We start from the raw sequence: 6000 nt of genomic DNA, 5'->3' as shown, positions 1-6000 counted from the left end.
GATGACAATCACGTGGATGAGCAAGAAATAATTCTTGTTGTTTTAGGCCACTCACTTTTGGGTTTCTGCTAGGACAGCTTAACCTAACCTATCCTGACTGATCCAAGTGGGAAATGAGTTCTTCAATTAGGTGTACTTGGAAGTTTTATAATATTAGGGTAGTTACTTTTGAAATCTGCCAGTCCAGGCTGTAGAGTAGAAGTGGTTGGAGACAGGAAAATAGAAAAGGGAGACTATAGGAAACAAAATGTTCCACGACACCCTGCCAGGTTTGTAGGGGCCACTCTGACTTGAAATGAGGTGCTGTTTCTTTAGCAAGCATTTGCCTTTGTTACATAGCCGGGTGCTTGCCTTAGAAGCCACCTACTCTCTTGATTTTCCCCCTTCCTGTTACCAGCACTTTCTGTTACCAGGACAGCATTTGGAAGAATGAATGCAGGGCATGTGGTGGGCAGTGAGGACACAATGAAACACAAGGCATCATTTCAGTCTGGTCACAGTGAAAGAGAGATGTAGGATAGAATTGCTTCAAATCACTGTTGCCAAAAGATTGATCTGGGGTAGTTGCGGAATACTTAAGAGTGTCAAAGGAGCCAGTGTTATTTAAGAGAGATTGTTGAATGTCCCTTACCTCTCATTTTCCCCATTGTGTCAGACTTAGCTAAACCTTTAAATATATAACTGAACTGTAAAGAAAAGAAAAGGGGAAAGAAAGGAAAGGAGAAAGAAAGAGAGACAAAGAGAGAGAGAGAATGAAAGAAAGAAAGAAATCCCCTTGGTGTCACAAATGGAAAGGGAAATTAAAGCCAGAACATAAATCTCATGAACTGATGTCATCAATGCTAAGAGGGATATCAGATTGGATAGGGGCTTTAAGGGCTAAGGAATTGGGTTTGAACACCCAAATAAGGCCAAGAGATGTGGCCTTAGGCCTGTATGAGGTAGAGAACTTGAACTTACCTAAAGTCAGAAGCCTTAAGTGATAGCACTAGAAGGATTCTTCCCACCAGCACAGGGAAGTGACCTGAATGTATTTTTCTGCCTTGGGCTATGGGTGGATAAAAAGTCTTCTATGAGAAATTTAAAAACTAGGCTTGCCTGTACAAGCTGTGGGTGTGGACTATAATTTTCACTACATGCATTTTCACTACAAGACTTTCCTCTGGGGTATAAATTAATGTAAAACGGATCCTGGACCAGAGAAATTCCTAGAGCGCCAGCAAGAAACAAATGCAAAGTTCTCCATAGCAAGACTGCCACAATTTCCAGCTCCCCAGGAGGGAATAAAACCTGGTAAGGTAAGCTCACAATGAAAATTATAAACCACATGAGGAAACGATGGATCCTAAAATATCAAGATAGTGGGAAAATCCAGAGACTTTAAATAAAGATGTTTTAAATAATTAAAACAGCATGGAAGCCATAGGGAAAAGAACCCATTATGAACTAGAAGAGGCATATTTGAAAAATATCCAAATAGAATTTCTAGAAACAAAACATCTGGATTAAACTTAGATAAAGCATTAATGAACAGAAAGACGTATTTTGGCAATTATTCAAAATGCAGCATGGAGGGGCGCCTGGGTGGCTCAGTCGTTTGAGCTTCCAACTCTTGGTTTTTGGCTTCCAACTCATTCCAACTGATGTGCTCAGTGGGGAGACTACTTGAGATTCCCTCTCCCTCTGCCCACTTCCTCTCCAGCTCACACTCTGTCTCAAATAAGTAAATCTTAAAAAACAAAACAAAAAACCCAAATGCAGCATGCAGAGAAAAAAACAGAATGATGTAGAGGCTGAGGCATAAAATGAGCAAAATCAGAAACAAGAAATAAAGGTAATGGTGATCAGATCACATTTAATTGAATCAATAATGAGTGAAAATTTACTAAAGCAGATCACAAAATGAACCTTAAGAAGCACAATGAGTACCAAGCAGGATAAATAAAAATACATCCACACAAAGACTTATCTTGGAAAAATTGCAAAACACCAAATATGAAGTAAAGAAGGACCTAGGAAGGAGCATTTATATGTAGAAAAGATTTCTCATCAGTAAAATGAAGGCAAGAAGATAAGAAGAAGAATATCTTCATAGAACTGAGTGAAAAAAAAAGTGCATCTTTAAAAATCCATTTAGACAAAGACTGGGTGGTGCCCATTCACAGAATGTTGCTGAATGAGATATTCTAAAGTAGGTCAGAAGGAAATTAAACCCAGAAGAACAGGGATCAAGAAGCAGTGAACCAGATGGCTATCTTGCCTGAGATGTGAGGCTGGTGGACAAAAAGGGTTCTGGGCATAGGGAGAACCTCAGGTCAGGCTCCATCTCTCAGAGGAGAAGGTCTGAACATGCAGAGCACAAGGAGCTCAGTTATCTTCCAAGGGATATCCTCCTTCAATTTTCAGGAGGATTTTTAATTTTGAAAGGTCAACTTTTAAGTCTTGATGTGCAATAAACACTCATTTGCTGGAGGTCTCAGTGCAGCCTTCTGATCTCTTACTTCCCTTTGAGTTGTGTCTCTATGAGGAAGAGACCCCATGTCACATTCTCTTCTTTGGGTCCTAGATCAGTGAGACTTTGGACAACAAACCAATGCTTACAACATTGTGCCTCCTGTCTTGACTCTTTAGCATGCCTTGCCCATCTTAGTTGCCACTAATCTCTAGACCTTGGGTTCTTGGTATTTCACCTATTTGGTTGGACCATGCATTTGCCCATACCCAGATCCCTGACCTTGACTCACTCCCACCTGGTTTCACTTTTTCATGCTTAACTCCCCCACCCCCACTTTCTCTAGTTCTCTACCCCTCAAATCCACAATTTGATCCTGGTCCTTCCCATTTGTTGCCTGTTACCCTGGAGTAGGCACTGGCGTCCCAAATGGCTCAGCTACAGCATTCAATACTCCGTGCATATCCATCCCCCCGCCATAAGTTCTCTCCTCATTCTCGTTGGTTTGGGGCAATCATATTCACATTTAGGGCACATCAGAATCCCATGGAGGGATTGTTAAAACAGATTGGTAGGCTACATCCTAGAGTTCCAGATTCAGTGCATCTGGAGTGGGGCCCAAAAATTTGCATTTTAACAAGTTCCCAGGTAATGCTGATGGCTGCTGGTCCAAGGGCCACTGGAAGTCCCTACTCTGCTGTCTTCCCAGTTCCCCCTTTTTTATGCTTCCTCAATATTTTGTTTATACTATTATTGCAGTATTATATTATATATTTAAAACATAACTTGTGGGAGTTATTTGCCAATACCTTCACCCAGGGAATAGTCCTTTATCTAGGTATATCCAGGTATTTTACAAGGATGAATCATCTCTTTTAATTTTTTTTTCATCTCTTTTAATTTTTATTCAAATAATTTGCAACCTAATGTCTAGCTGCTGGGGCTATAGGCATAAGGAGGGGTAGAAATTTGGTCAGGGAAGCTGCCTAAACGTCTCACAGATGATGTCACGTAATTGCAACTGAAAGCCTGATGAGAATGAACTCAATGCCCATGGTCTTGGCCATAGTGCTGTCCTGTCTCCACCTCCTTGTTATTTCATAAAACTCCATTGGGAAGGGCCACCATGTGACTAGTTATTGGCCACATGTACTGGCCACATGGGATGCTCCTGGGAAGATGTGGTCTTGTCAGGCATAGGGGTCAAGGTAAGGCATTGAGATGACAATTGGAATACTACCCCCCACTTTACCCAGAAGAGTGAACAGCTGGTGACCCCCAAGGATAAGATGTGACCCATCACACCCATTATCCATTAAACTCTCAGTGAGGAAGAATGTTGGGCTTCTCGGAAGATGATCTCTTTCTACTATACTGCATAATTTTGGTAGCCAGTGTATACCAGGAAGTGGTTTCTGCAATTGATAATGAAGAAACATTAATGCACTTTAATCACCCTGAGTCATTGTCTTTGGTGAAAACATCCCCCCTGGTGTCAGTTCCAAAGAATCTACTTCTGTACCTTCCTTGGCCTGGTTTTGTTAATAGTAAAGCACTATGAGGTCCAACTCTATCCACCAATGTACATAACTGCTAAATGATTTCTGACAGAATCAGGAAATAATTCTTGACTTGGAGCAAAGTAATTTCCATTTCCCCAGGAAAACTGCTCTATGCATCTTTCTCTTCATTTCTTTTCTCTTCTCTTCCTTTCTCTCTCTGTGTGTCTCCAACCAGCCAACCAACCAACCAACCAACCAACCATCCCTTCCTTCCTTCCCTCCCTTCCTCCTTCCTCCCTTCCTCTCCTGTTATTATTAGCTTTCACCTGCATTTTTTTAAAATTAGAGAATCTCTCTTGAGTTTCTTTTTATTAATTCAGCCTCACTTAACCTCTTATCAAAGGCAGGGGGAGAGTTACCTAATCAAATAGTGTTGATACAAACCATATGTTCAAGAAGTTGAGCTCTCTCCCACTGGTTAGAGAAAGAATTAGATAAGGCTGGTCTTCATATCACTAGTTAACAATTTAAGGAATAGCAAGAGTCTTGTCTCTCAGATTGCTAACACTTGACATTTCTTTAAGGCAGTGGTTCTAAACCCTACTTGCTTTGTAGAATGACATGAGCTGCTTTAAAAAAACATTAATGCCCAATACTTGCCCTCCTCTCCAAAATTCAGATTAAGTTAGTCTGGACTGGGACTTGGAAGTCAATATTTTAAAAAACAAATCAAAACACACAAACAAATAATAAAAAAAGTACTCTGGGTGATTACAACTACGTGAAGGTATTGGTCCATAAGAGTTCTTTTCTTATCCAAAACACTTGTGATAAATGAGACACTGACCTGAGGACTAATGAGTTTCATAGAAGCCAGGAAACGGTGTGGACCAGAATTGTTTAGCCCAGTGGTTCTCAATGTGGTCCCTGGACCAACAGCATCAGCATTGTCTGGGAACTTGTCAGAAATACAAATTCTTGGGCCTGACCCCAGAACTCTGGGAAGGGACCCAGCAATCCATATCTTAACAAGCCCTTTAGGGCATTCTGATACCCAGTGAAGTTTGAGAACCATTGTGTTGGAGCCTTATTACTCCTAGTGTGTTCCAATCTCGGCATCATGTCAGAGCCTGTTCAGAAGTACGGTAAGTCAGACCCTCCTCTAGACTTACCAAATGAGAACCAGCACTTTAACAGGACCCCTGATCAATTTTATATATTAAAGTTTCAGAAGTACTGTGTTAGAGGAAGTATATGTATTTTTAAAAATTCCACTGATCCCTTTTCAAGATGTATTTATGAAGGCAATGCTAGGTGTTAGGACAGATAAACACAGAAATCTGTGGCTTAACATAACGCAAATTTATTTCTTGTTCAACTTAAGGTCTAATCAGTGATGGAAGGGAACTATGTTCTACACAGTCAGGGCGTGGAGATAACAGAGACTGCTGTTTTCAAACCAGGCTTCCAAAGTTACTCTGAATGTGTCAACATCCAGTGGAAAAGTGGGGAGGAGAGAGTGGAGGATCTCCTGGAGGTTTTCTTGGTCCTGGCCTGGAAGTGATGTGCATCATTTCCCCCCACATTACATCGGTCAGCACCCAGCCACAGTGTTCTGCCCAGATACAAGGCAGGGCTGCAAAATTTAATCCCAGGCCCAGGCTGCTACCCGGCCACACTTCCACCCCACACAAGGGAAGCATGGGTCTGTAGCAATGAGTTACCGGCCTTTGCCACATGATGGGTCCCGAAACTGACCACCTAGGAAGAGAAATGTGGGGCTGATCCCACTTACCCAAAATTGCTCTGGAGGGGAAAACCCTGTCCTTTAGAATCACTTATTCATACTTTAGTATGGATTACAGACATATTCCCCTGGTTTTTAAGTTTAAGTCTCCTTAGATATTGGATTCAGAAACTAGTGACCATAGAGATTTAGGCCTAATGAAAATATAGGTAGAAGAGCATGTAGGCTAGAAGAAAATGCAAAGAAAAGGGGAGACCTGGTTGACTAATTCATGTTCACTGAAATTAGTGTTTACAAAG

This window comes from Phoca vitulina, unplaced genomic scaffold, assembly GCF_004348235.1.
Source record: "Phoca vitulina isolate PV1807 unplaced genomic scaffold, GSC_HSeal_1.0 scaffold11, whole genome shotgun sequence".
In the NCBI taxonomy this organism is placed as follows: Eukaryota; Metazoa; Chordata; class Mammalia; order Carnivora; family Phocidae; genus Phoca; species Phoca vitulina.
Note: the sequence above shows the minus strand (reverse complement) of the source record.